The sequence below is a fragment of the Pygocentrus nattereri genome, chromosome 29, assembly GCF_015220715.1.
Source record: "Pygocentrus nattereri isolate fPygNat1 chromosome 29, fPygNat1.pri, whole genome shotgun sequence".
Lineage (NCBI taxonomy): Eukaryota > Metazoa > Chordata > Actinopteri > Characiformes > Serrasalmidae > Pygocentrus > Pygocentrus nattereri.
In genome coordinates, this window is record NC_051239.1 from 16,044,695 (window position 1) to 16,058,894 (window position 14,200).

The 14,200-nt window shown below is 41.1% G+C and overlaps 1 long non-coding RNA gene across 1 annotated transcript; it reads left to right on the forward strand.

Moving 5' to 3' along the window:
* The first annotated feature begins 7,485 nt into the window (after window positions 1-7,485).
* On the forward strand, window positions 7,486-8,370 carry LOC108442343. The gene is made up of 3 exons (XR_001859031.2): window positions 7,486-7,651; window positions 7,860-7,916; window positions 8,249-8,370. It is a non-coding gene; the product is annotated as an uncharacterized LOC108442343 (long non-coding RNA).
* The last annotated feature ends 5,830 nt before the right edge of the window (window positions 8,371-14,200 follow it).

The following is a 14,200-nucleotide window of genomic DNA, read 5'->3' on the forward strand; positions in this document are numbered from 1 at the left end:
ATTAAGATGTAAAGAAAGTGACTCAGAGCAGGTTGTTATGAAATACTCTGTTCTAGAGTCAGTGGTGGTGATAGGAACCAGACGTGAAGAATTTAAGAGGCCTAAAACTCATTCATGGTGGAGGGGTGCATGCAGAGTGTTGTAAGGCAAAGTAGTCCCAAAAGAACTTCATTTTTTTTGGACTTACCACTGTTTCCCTGTTATCAAAATGACATATAAACCCCTGAAGACATATGTTAGCAGTATTCTAAGATTTTGGGCTGTAAGTGCAAGACCTTTCTCTTTCAAGGGGAGGCCAGCCTTGTGATTTTAACAGCCTTGTAGTGCGGCACATGCTTTAAACACTGGATATTTAGCATTTCTGGAAGATGATATCTTCAGCAGGCCTTTTGCTGTTTCTTTTGCGTGTGTAAAAGCACTTTAGGGTGTGTATGGGGGCGCGAAAGTGAAAATGCACAGCAGATCAGAGGATATAATCTGTATTCACACTGAAGCGAAGGTCTTGGCTTGTGTCTGCCTCCTCTATCTTCATCTAGCTCTCTGTAGAGCTGTGAGGCTGCCGTAGCCCATGCTGCTACAGTGAATGGACAGTCCGTTTTTCTCCAGCATGAAGTCGTCCGGTCCCCTGTAGGCACAAGTGCACAGTTGTATTGCTGTCGGAGGTTTTTATTGAGCTATGCATTGCTGTAGCTGAACAGTGCCAGCCTTAAAGCAGAAAATTTCATTGAGATGTCAACAGTCATTTAGAGTGGTTTGATGTGAAATGGTTCACTGTAGAAAGACGTACTGATTACAGATTTCTTTGCAGTGGTGATGACCAGGGGTTGTGATGCTTATGAGACACTTTTTCTGTACTGTTTTGCTTTACAACACCGTACCTGTATCTAAAATAGAGAAAACTAAAACTCAGGCATCAGGCAGCATAATTATAACCATTTCTGTGAGAGAGCCTTTAGAGCCTTTAAAGTCTGCTCACTGGGCTGTCATCCAAGCCCAGACTGATATATTTCACCAAGAAGCCAATGTTGCTGTTTTTTCAAGTATATTAAGGGGTGTAGAATCACATTCTGAATCATTTCTGTTGATTTAGCAAGAGAATTTTCCAAGCCAATTTTCCAAAACGCTCTGCCTGATTAAATAATTAAGATGTACGCTGAAGTCATTCAGAGTGGCTTGATATGAAATGCACCGTTCTAGAGAAACAAAGAGTCAGTGCTGATGGTAGGAACCAGACGTCTGACGAATTTAGTGCCTATAAAAACTTGATCACAGAAAGACATTGCATGAAATGGTTATCAATACATTACTTGTTTCCTGAGACTGAGACTGAGACAAATATTTGGCCTAATGTTATTTAAAAGCTATTCATGAAGGGTGATGTAAGGCAAAATAGTACCTAGAGAAAAACACCTGTTTATGCATGTGTTTCAACAACAAAGGAGGACATTTCCCACGTGTGGATTTACCAGCAAACTGACAAGCTTTTTATTAAGGGGAAAGATGTTCTCCATAAACAAATGGCATGTTAAGCACTACAGATTTTCCCATTCATTTTTTTAAGTCATGCACTGACTCCTCCACCTTTATAATGTTTTCGTTCAGAGGTATTAAACTCTTCAGATGTCTGGTTACTGTCACCGCCACTGTGAACAATGCAGACACATCAAGTTTCTCTACAACAGAACATTTTTCGAACCACTCTGATTGACTTTCCTTGCATCTTAACCAGTTAAAGCTGCACCATGTAAGTTTTGGGGATTTGGAGACCTCTATGGTGGAAAGGTATAATTGCATGCAATGTGCAAAAGAACATTTTGTAATGACAGTTTTGCTTTGAACCCTTTGCTGAGCGGACAAATCCTGAAGAATCCTGAAGAAGGTTCTGAGTGTGTGTGTGAATTACTATTGTCATCATATCTTCATCAGTTTAATGTTTATTTTTTCATTAGAGACCTAAACATCAAGACATTGAGCCTGTGTGTGATGTTAATATGGAAAGACACACGATGCTGTCTTAAAAAAATTCTGTGAAAACAAACCCGACACCTCTTATTTTTAAATGATTAATTTAGGCTTTACAGGCTGACTCACAACAGCACATGTACACCATAGATTAGCCTGTTGTTTTTCTCTTGACCTATTAATGCTACTTCTTTTGATTTCAACAAAAAGAATCCCTGACAAAAAAATTAAACAGTGCTGCTTCAATGATGCATTCCGCTTCAATCTTAGCAACCATAAGGGCAACTTCTGTCTCTTTTAAAGTTTCCAAAAGAGTATTTACAAAAGAAAGTACACACATACACCCTTTTAAGAGACTTTAAGACGCCTATGTGTGATTTTGTAACAGTGTGTAGGTGACACTTTCAGTGTCTCTCTGGCTGTGAGTGTGTGAGCAAGATAAGGACAACATCAAACATGAGGATTCGAGGCCGATAAAAAGATAGTGAAGTGTGTGTGCATGTGTTAATGATTTGAAAGTGTTTTGGGAACTGTAAACACAAAGACAGACAGAATTTGTGCAGAGAGATAACAAATGCTAGTGTGTTATTCACAAAAAAGGGCCATTCGACACGGTTAAGGTCAGTTATGAGGCACATAGTGAGGCAGATGGATGCAAATTATGAGCAGGGAGAGTCTCCCCCACCCCCCACTACCACACTATATTGTGTTATCATGCACACAAAATATGTTTTCCCAACTGCATCAGAAGAGCACACAGTACAACTTCCCCAAAAGTGACCATATCATTTCTTAACCATCTCAAGCTTCTCTCTCTCAAGCGTCATGAGTGTCAAGCCACGACTTGTGGTAAAACACAGTTAGCAAGCTTGTAAGCTTCTTGTAACTTAAAAAGAACTGTTTTAACTGTCCTATGAATTCATTTGCAACAGCTGTTGAACTATATCTGTTTGCTTTCCTGTGTACAGCATTGCTGAATGCCCAACACTTGTTATCTGCTAACATTAGCTCGTTGAAATTGATCATGCATGACTGAGGGCTCTGCAAATGATTGTTTTGATCTGTGAATATGTGTGTGTCTCCACATTTAACCCATCTGTGGAGTGAAACACCCACATACCCACACACACTAGTAAAGGCACACACACTACAGGTTACTGAGCACATTTGCCTGGAGTGGTGGACAGACCTATCCACGGCACCTGTGGAGCAGTTGGTGGGTTAGGTGCCTGTCAACTCAGGGGAATCAAACCAGTGACCTTCTGGACAGTTTGTCCTGAGTTCTTGTTTAATATAAGTTGTATGAGTATTTCACACTCATCACTCAGTCGCAACATTGGTGTCAGCAGTGGTGCAAGAACCCAGTATGAGTTTGGACTTATTACGAAACAGTTGTCGGACTTCGGGACATGTATGTGTTTGCTAACGTGAGCTTCGGTCACAGTTTCTGCTGTACTTTCAAAACAGCCTTAGTACCAAACCTCATCATACCAACCAGACATTTGAAGTGTGTGCAGCTAAGATTTTCAGACTCATTGGAGAAGCTTTCCCTAAGTATGATGCTGCATGTGAAATTTTGACATTTTCTAGCCAGATTGGATCCAGAAGTGTCATGAGATGGTGGCCACTGATATGGTAAAAACCCTTGTTATTGCAGGGAATAGTGGAAGAGCCTGGGGGTCTGTGAATATGGGCCTCCCTTCGGTTGGTCATCAGTGGTCAGTTGTGTGAATGTGTGTCAGCTCTAAATGCTTCAGTGAAATCTACTGGTTATGTGGCTGGTAATGATAGCCACCCTCTGAGGGTCATTAAAAACTCACCTTCAGAATAGACCAACTGCAATCAAACATGAATGACCTAAAGACACAGTATGACAGAGAGGCAAGAGTGATCAGCTGTTCCTCACAGTATAACTCTCCACAGGAAGAATGCCAATGTGACTGTGGTGGAAGAGGATGTCACTCTGCAAACTCCTTATCACAAGGGGCATGGATCACAGATCATTCACAGAGGACGCAGTAGAGCAAAGGCTGGTCCATGGAATGGAGAAGGCCTACTGGATAATTCCTACCAGAAAGAATCAACCTTTTATTACGCTGGGACTCTGAAACCTGGTGTGAGGTTCTTATCCAGAGAGCAACATAGCCCTCCATTCGGGAAACTTCTACTTTACAGAAATTACTGCTGTCACAACCCAAATACTAGTCAAACATACCTCTCTGTGAGTGCTAGCATAGTAACTGATACACAAACTCTGGGGGATCCTGGAGGTAAACCAACAGCTTACATTTACATTATAAAGAGTACAGAGGTTAACATCTTACTTGATTCAGGGTCATATCTCATCAGTGAAGATTTGAAAATGTCTATCCCAGCACTGCATAAATACATGCTATACAAGGAATACTGTGAATGATCAGATTTGTATGCCTCAGGCGCTCTGAGTTTGACTGTGTTTATCGGGGGTGAGTACTAGCAACATTTTGTCCAAGTAGTGCTACATTCCAGTACTGGTTTTGACGGGCAGCCTAGGGCATACGGGCATCGTCTACTTGGACAATTTCTTAGTCTATAACAAGTCTTTTGAAGATTACTTGGCTCATTTAGATGAGGTCCTCCAGAGGACTGGCTCATCAGGGTCGCAACTGAATGCAACAAAGTGTTGTCTGGCCTATGAACATTATTCAACAGTATTTTTGGGACATGTAATTTCACAGGAGAGTCTAAGTCCTGGCCCCCATAATGCAGACAAGGTCAGGTGGTGGTCAATTCCATAGACAGCATTGGAGCTAAGAACATTTCTGGGCTGATGCTCCTACAGGACATTTGTATAAAATGTTGCCCAGAATGCAACTTTACTTGACAGGGAGGAATGTTAGTGTTCAGTGGACTGATGAATGCTAGGCTTCATTTGGCTACACTTTACCCTTCTTAGCCTCCCAGGCTTTAATCTTCCATTTGTGTTGTACACAGATGCTTCACAGACCGCTATTGTGGCCCAAGAGGTGGATGGTGTTGAAAGGGTGGTGGCGTATGCAAGTCATGCTGTCACTGTGGCAGAATGATGGTTAGTAAGTTGGTCAACTTACTAACAAGTTGGACAGAGACCATAGTGCAGACTGTTCATCAATTTAGACCTTTGGGGCAGAGTCATTTCAAGACCATAACTGATCATAAGCCTCTTCTTGGATTGAGACAAATACCTATTGACAATGATACCACAGGCAAGTGTAGGTGCTAGGCCTTCAAGCTTGCCATATGATTGGGTGGTAATTGACAAGAGTAGTGCTAAACACAGCCATGCAGATGCCTTGTCCTGCAGGCCATCTGATTCTGTGTGCAGTAACGTTTTTGAAACAGGCCATAGGGGGTTGAGGTCAGTCTACACTAGTGAATGGTATTGGGGGGACATGTGATGCAGATGTGATCAGATACTGAAGCCTGGCTCTACAGCCTGCCATGTGATGGTAGCAAGATGATATAAATAATTTTGTAGTTTTGTCTTGGTTGATAGTTGATGGGCTTTTCTTCTCGGTCAAGCAGAAGCTGAAAGGGGCTTCTCATGTCCTAAAGCCATTATGGGTAGAATATTATCACTTGAGACATGTTGTGTCGGTTGGCAAAGGTATCTAACACCATCTCAGGTAGTAATTTCTGCCACACTTGTTCCAGAAATACTGGAGCATCTGCATGGTGGGCCCCTGTTGGCCCATCTCAGTTTTGACAGGGTTTTTGATAAAGCACAGAGAGTCTGCCATGGGTCGACTATGTATAGGGACATTCTTGACTGGTGTGAGAGGTGTTATAAATGTCAGAGCAGCAAGTCTCCTTCACAAAACATTGGACACAAATGGGCGGCTCCCTCTCCAACAGGCTATTCCAGTGAGTTGCTGCAGATATTCTAGAACTGCCCATAATGTCCTCCATGATTAGAGAGCTACTACAGTAGCTGCTTGTCCCTTTAATGAGCACGTTTTTGGAGCTTAGTGTGACAGAGACCTTACATATGGACTAAGGCCGCATGTTTGAATCCGATCTGACTTGTTGCCTGTGTTTCATACCATTAGCTCTAACCTGAAGTCTGATGGCATTGGTGAGAGATTTAATAGGACACTTATTGACCAGTTGGCAAATATTTATTTCTTGAAATTTGCATCTTTTGTCTTTAACACATGTGAAAAGTAGCACATATTTTCTCGCACATGGCCACAAAGCAAGGGCTCTGGCAGATGTTGTTCTCGGTCCACTGGTCTCCAAGACATCTTTCCATGTCCCACCTGCTGACCTTGCAGACTCTCTCATCGCAAATCTTGAAACTGCATTCAGGCTCACAAAGCAGAAGTGCTAGGGCACATGACAAACAAACAGCATATTATGACAATAAGCATAGCATCGATACACAGCATATGAGCCTGGGCACTTCGTGTGGCAGCATGAGCCTGTAGAGAATATATTTAAGTTGGTACCCCATTATAAGGATCCTGTTTGTGTAGAATGCGTGAGATAGGAGTGATTTATCAGCTGAGCAACCCGTTTAAGTCAAGCCTACCTAGTGCATGATAGGTTGCAGCTGAAAAGTCATTAATGTTTGGGACTAATGTCTGTCTGGTTGTTAGTTTTCTTTACATATTCATTGGGAAAGAAAGACTCTTATTGATGTTCAGTGGAACAACTGAAACAAAAAACTATTTTTTCTGTTTTTACTTAGTTGAAACTTTACGTAACATTGAAATTGGTTATGCATGCCTGAGGGTTATGCAAACAATTGTTTGGGTCTGTGAATTGATGTGAGAGAACACACAGTGAGAACAAAACAGCAAAATAGTCAATGAAGCAAGCTTTTCGTCCTGCTGCTTGAGTTTTTGTTCAATATAAGTTGCATGTTTAAAACTCAGTATTTCACACTCTTCAACTGGCTGCTACACCACTATAAGAAAAAAAAGTCACTGGATATGGAGGTAATCAAAACAGAATACTGATAAGGTCTTCATCACAACTGTTCTGTCCTGAAGTAAAATCTGATTCTCAATTTACATTCTGCTTGGTAGTTTACCAACTAAAATGCTTTCATGTTGCACTGGAAAACAAATGAGTGTCAGAAGTATGTGCCTGCATTATGTCCTGGTACAATCACTGTGGTAGAAAAAAGCTGACTCCTCTCCCCAGAGGTCAGAGGACAGTTTGCACTCTGATGTAGTGCTACTAAGGCCCAATCCCATTTCTTCTTTCTACCCTTACTCCTTATTTTTGAGTGTCAGCCTAACCCCTTGGAACTGAGTTACTGGTTGAAATCTTGCCCTATGAAATGGGACAACCCTCAAAAAAACCCCAGAAAACAAAAAGGTTTTCTGTTGAACCTTAGATGCTACAGCAGTTACTTTCTGGTGCTTCAGGCGTCGACACTGCTGGAATATTTAAGGTGGAACGGGAAAGTTAGCTATCTAGCTACCGAGACATTAGCACACTAGTAGCCAAGCGGTAGGGGCAACAGGTGAAATGAGACTGGGCCTAAATCTCCTGTGCATTGTTCTCAACCAGTAAGTTTCCTTTGTTAGTTTCTTGCAAACTGCATGCCTCTACAGAATCTCCTGGAACTGTATAGAAATTAAGTGACTTTACAGGACAAAGAAACAATGGACTTCATCCGCCAACTAAAAACTAATTTAAGAGAAAACTTAGGAAGATATTGGTGAGTGAGGCCCAGTGTTCTGGGATTTCAGTGTAATAGTAATTCCAATTTCAATCACTGTGACCATTTCTACTGGTCCATTTGTCTGGACACAGTGTAAACAGCAGCTGGCATTATATATAGTTATAAGGTTTTGTTCCAACAACGACAACATGTGAAAAATGAAACGGCTGCATGTTTGATCCATGTTTGCTTTTATTTTGGTCAGAAATTGCCCAGGAGGAACTGTTACCCCTTCAACAACAACAGGAATTGACAAATGGTGGTCAGTCACTTTCCTTACGTAACTGTTTGCGATGGAGTGGGCTCAGGTTATGGTGTGTGTTTTGTGTGTATATAATGTGTGATCTGAGTTTTGTCCTTCAGGGTCCATGTGCATGCTGACCATCATATGACATAAACTGAAAAAGAGGAGTCTTTGTAATGTACTCAAACATAACTGAGCAACCAACATTCACACTCAATGGTATACTTTTTTCAACGTAGTGCCACCATGTGGTCACTGCTGGTTTTCCAGGAGACTGAAAAGCGTAAAGTCTGTAAAGTCACGCTTGGCTCTGCACTGTGAAAGAACACTCTCCATGTCTTTGCCAACAGAGTAGACGCAGCAGTGACCCTGATTTGGGTGCAGTGATCTGGAGAAGAGGAGCTTCCTCAAAGAGCCCTTTATGGAGGCCAGATTGATGATGTAATGGGCTAACAAAGGGCAAGCTTTGAGACGTTCTCCCCATTACGCTTGATCTACAAAACTGAGTTTCGGAAACTAGAGAGAAGTTCAGCGTGCTGAGCATCTACACTGCTGTACAAAAGTTCATTTGAACTATGTTATTTAAATAGTTTATACAATTGAGAATTAAGCCAAATCAGAAACGAGACACCAAAAGGTCCAAAGGAGCAACGATGTGCAATTCAGACATTAAAAACAACTGAAACAGTTTTATATTTGAAAATAGTCCGAGGACTGTATTTTGGCCAAAAAAGGAGCAAATATGTCATTAAATATGATTAAAATATTATTAAAATAAAAAGAAAAACAGATTGCAACCATGTCACCTTGTGTGTATTTGTGTGTACCTGTATTTAATTGAAAATAGTATATAAATGTTGATATTGAGGAATTTATTGCTTTTGCAATAATTGCTGAAGCGTTTGGGAATGAGGAGACCAATCGCTGTAGTTTTGAAAGTGAAATGTTTTCCATTCTCGCTTGATATAGGATTTCAGCTGCTTAATGATTTGGGGTCTTCTTTGTTGTATTTTTTATTTCATAACAAGCCAAATGTTTTCTGTGGTGACAGGTCTTTTGCTACAGAGCCATGCTGTTGTAATTCGTGCAGAAAGTGGTTTGGGATTGTCTTGCTGAAATAAGCAAGGCCTTCCCTGAAAAAGACGCTGTCTGGATGGCAGCATATGTTGCTGCAAAACCTGTTTATATTGTACAGCATTAATGGCGCCTTCACAGATGTGCATTAACCCAACCGAACACTATCATGGATGCTGTCTTTTAAACTGTGGGTTGATAACAACTTTATCAGTTATTACTAAACTCCTCTTTAGCCTGGAGGAAGTGCCATCCATCATTTCCAAAAAGAATTTCAAATTTTCCTTTGTGAGACGACAGGACACCTCACTCCATCCTAAGTGAGCTCAGGCCCTTTTAGAGGCGTTAAACCAGTGGTCACCAACCCTGCTCCTAGAGATCTACCTTCTTGCAGGCTTCAGCTCCAGACCCAATCATTAGGTACTATCAGGTACTCGTTTGCCTCACAGCACACTGCATGTACCTTTTTGACCTGAATAGAGTTTAAAAAAAATAAAATTTAGCCCAAACTATTGTTATATAGACTATTGTTATACAAAGATCATTTTGTGTAATGACTTTCTGTGAAGTAGCTTTTAGAAGCATTGAATTCTTTGGACTTCTGGTTCCTATCACCATCCCTGTGATCACATCTGACTCAGCAAGTTTCTCTACAATGGTGCATTTCACATCAAGGCATTCTGAATGACACTGTTTACTTCTTAACCCTTTGATCAAGCGTCTCCCCAATATTGTGGCACAATTGGACATGGCCCATCTTATTTCAAATGTTCCAGTCAGGGATCCTTTAGCTATGAGATGCAGATGCTGTGTAGTCCAGTTCACTAAAGCTGCTAATTTTAATGGATCACTCAATTCACCTCACTGCACAGATCAGTTCACTGATTCTGGAATCATCACCTCATCATGGACAAAGTGCACAACAAACTCTTTAACCACATGCAGTTTATTCTACAGTTGTCTGTTCCAGTAGCATATTTAATAATGCTGAGACTTCACGCGCTGCTTAGTCAGTGGTATGTCAACAGTGGTTTCCTGGGTTCATAGATAAGTGCTCAGAAAGACTTGGTGGGTAATAGAAGGCTAGAATGCTCACAAACACGGTCATGGTTATTTTTGTACTTCTATTAGACACAAAATAACCTAATGGGGGGAAAAGAACTTCATGAAGCAGTTTTCCAGAAAGTGTGTCTCTGTGTGTGTGAGAGAGAGTGAGTGAGTGGGGTGGGGGAGGTGGTGGTGGTTGGGGAGTGATGTAGAGAGTAAACACCCCCGCATTTTTGGCACCAGCCTGCAGCTTCGAATAAGCATAGAATGGAGGAGTGAACGGAGAAGCGTGTCGGCTTTGTGGCGAACATTCCTCTGTCTGTAGAAAAGAGCACATGCAGCCCTTGACATGAAACATGTTAGTGAGTATTGTGTTATTCTCAGGCCTTTTCAGGCAACATACTAAACCTCATCAACCATCAGGAATATGAGAAAGAGGTTTACACAGAGCCTGACTGATGAAAAGTTTGCCAGCAATACTGACTTTAAGGATAACATCAGCAAATGAAACTTTTTTTATATAAAAATAACAAAAAAGAGACTCTAAAAATGTAATTTAAAAAAGCCATGATATAAACTACATGTTCAAACTGGGACACACCTAATTACTTCATGTGTTTCAGCCACTCTCACTGCTAACAGGTGGAATTAAGTACATAGCCTTGCAATCTCACTACACTGGCAGTAGAATGGTGCATACTGATGAGCTTAGTTACTTTAATCATGGCACTGTCAAAGGATGTCACCTCTGCCACAAGTCAGTTTGTGAAATTTCTGCCCTGCTAGATCTGCTCCTGACAACTGTAAGTGCTATTATTGTGAAATGGAAGCACCTAGAAGCAGCAACAGCTCAGCCACGAAGTAGTAGATAAACACAAACTCACAGACGGGGGCCGGTGAGTGCTGAAGCACAGTGCGTATCCTCTGGTCAGTCGCTCACTAAAGAGTTCCAAACTGCCTCTGAGAGCAACATCAGCAAAAGGACTGCACATTAGAAGCTTCACAAATGCACAATGTCAAATGTTAGTGGGGGAGTGGTGTAAAGTGCCACCACAGGACTCTCAAGCAGTGGAAACATATTCTGTGGAGTGGTGAATCGCGCTTCTCTATCAGCTGCCTGATGGACGAGTCTGGGTTAGGCGAATGCCAGGAGAACGTCACCTGCCTGCATTGTGCCAACTGTAAAGTTTGGTAGAGGTGGGATAACGATATGAGGTTGTTTTTCATGGGTTGGCCTAGATCCATTAGTTTCAGTGAGGGGGAATTTTAATGCTTCAGCATAAAAAGGCATTTTGGACAATTATATGTTTCCAACTTTGTGGGAACAGTTTGGGGAAGACCCTTATCTGTTCCAGCATGACTGACCTCCAGCGCACAAAGCAAGGTCCATAAGAGCGTGGCTGGGTGAGTTTTGTGTGGAAGAACTTGAATTTAGGATGAAGTAGAACAGAGATTGTGAGTCAGATCCCTTCGTCCAACATCAGCGCCTGACCCTACAAATGCTCTTCTGGATGAAGGGGCAAAAATTTACACACACACTCCAAAATTTATTTAATGCCGTTTTAAAATATTAGGTTATGAAAAGTACAATATGTACCTTTCCCATGAGAAAAAATCTAAGGTACATGATTAGGTCTTAAAAACACTGTTGTAATGTTGAGGCTTTATTTACATTGTACCATGAAAACTGTACCTCTTTTTGGACATTGTATGAATTGGTGACAATCACTTTGCAATTTGAATAATAAACAGGCTACCTGCAGGTTATTATAAAGCTGCATTTCACAGGCTGAATATTTTCTACAAGGAGGAACGATTAAAATCCAAGTTGCTTTAGTGTGCATCACAGAAAAGGAAACCCACCCTAGAAGGATCTCATGAATGCACGTTTTCCATCACACATTCAGTGTACATGAAGAAAAGTTAATGTATGTAATGACATATTACATTAGGGCTGAATGATTAATCGTTCTTTTTAATCCAAATTGCTATTTGAGTAGTTTTTGAATTGTCAGAGCTGCAATTTGAATTCTAGACACATTATTCAGTGTTTGAACATCAAGTCTGAAAAATGGATGTGCTGGACTTAAATTTTATGAATCTTTACATAAAGGCTCTGCGTAGTTTGTTATTGTTCAGTTTTCCATATAAGTCCATTTCTATAAAAAAATGAACAAGAAAAAACAAATTACTCAATATTTCATAGTTGCATCTCTGCACATCAAGTTGTTAGTATTGTATGTTATTCCAAGGCAAAAGGTCTGGACGCATTTTGTATGCTATGATGTTTTCTGTTCAGCCTGTACAGCTCTAATAGAGGTGAGTAAACTGCTGATGCTGGTCTTGTGAACTGCTGCAATATTCAACTTAAAAATACTGGTTCTTGCTGATATCAATAAACATTCAAACCCTACTTTGCGAAGGAGATCTGAAATCTGTTTAATTCCTTCAAATATGCCATTTTTCAGGTCTTAGTGTTCCACTATGTTATATATATGCACGTTTGAAATAATGAGCTTACCATCCATAGCTGGGAAACCCCCTTCTGTCTGGCTTGGAAATGAATGCTGCCTTCATGACCAAGTGGGACCTAGGAAGTTTGACTTCCAAGAAGGAGAAATCCATCTGAACATGCCTTGAACTCGTAATTCCCACTTGGAAAGTCAGAGTTCCTCAAGAGCTCAAACTTCTCAGATCCATCATGTTACCATAACGATCTATTTTAAGAGTTTTAAACTGACTTCTGAGTTTCTGTTTGTGTATGATGTGCCCCTGGAACATGATGTTGAACACAAGAGGAAAATTGTAAGGTTGAGACCTTCAAGGTTTGTGACCAAACTTCATACTTTAGTGTCATTTTTAGGCACTATAGTAACGGTCAATTGCCACCAGCTTTATGGACCATTCTGCCAAATTAGTTCAAACCACAGTCCCACGGTCAAAAAAATAAATTAAAAAATTAAAAATAAGCATTCAAACTTTAGATATTTACAAGGATTATGGTCTCTATTTATGGAATACATGTGTGTGAATGAGAGGGAGGCAGGTGGAAAGGTGAAGATGCAAGGAGTAGAGGTCGTAAAGGTGGATGACTTCAAATATCTTGGGTCAACCATCCAGAGCAATGGACAGTGCAGAAAAGAGGTGAAGAAGAGGGTGCAGGCAGGATGGAGTGGGTGGAGACGGGTGTCAGGGCTGATATGTGACAGAAGGATAGCAGCAAGAGTGAAAGGGAATGTTTACAAGACAGTAGTGCGTCCTGCTATGATGTAGTGTGGAGACTGTGGCTCTGTCTAAAAGACAGGAGGCTGAGCTGGAGGTGGCGGAGATGAAGATGCTGAGATTTTCGTTGGGAGTGACAAGGATGGACAAGATTAGAAATGAGCAGATCAGAGGGACAGTGAAGGTGGAGCAGTTTGGAGATAAAGCCAGAGAGGCCAGGTTGAGATGGTTTGGACATGTGTTGAGCTGCCGAGCAGAAGGAGAAGAGGTAGACGTCAGAGAAGGTGTATGGATGTAGTTAAGGTGGACATGGAGATGGTTGGTGTAAAAGTAGAGGAGGCTGTGGATAGGGCAAGATGGAGGCAGATGATCCGCTGTGGCGACCCCTAAAGGGAGCAGATGGAAGAAGAAGAAGAAGAAGAAGAAGAAGAAGAAGAAACAACAGATTCTCAGCAAAAGTCAACATTTTGTGTTTTAATGAACAATATGATGGTGTGTGTGCACAACTACTCAAAGCTGTGTTTGCTAGTCATGTACTGTGTAGGGTTTTTGAGTTCTGCTCAAAATTAGCTATACTGTCACTACCAAAACAGTCAGGACAAGAACCTTCGGAAAAGTTTTGGTTGTGTTCTGGTCATTTTCTTACTGACAAAATGAAATGTTCAATCATTTGTATTAATAAAATGATCCATAGACAGATTTTGATTTAAATGAAGCACTAAGCCAACAAGCGCTAGACCACTGTGAGCATCCTTTTTTTTTTTCAAACCTTAACATCTGAAGTTTGTTTTCACTCTTTACATGGGAATTACGAGAGTCCAAGCTGGAAAATTTTGAGCTCCCGACTGTCATGAAGCAGAAGTTAGAGTACTTTGCTAACTGACGCTGATATCCACCAATCACATCGGTTCACTGCAAACTGCAAACAGAAGACAGACCAATAAAAACAGGGCACAGAC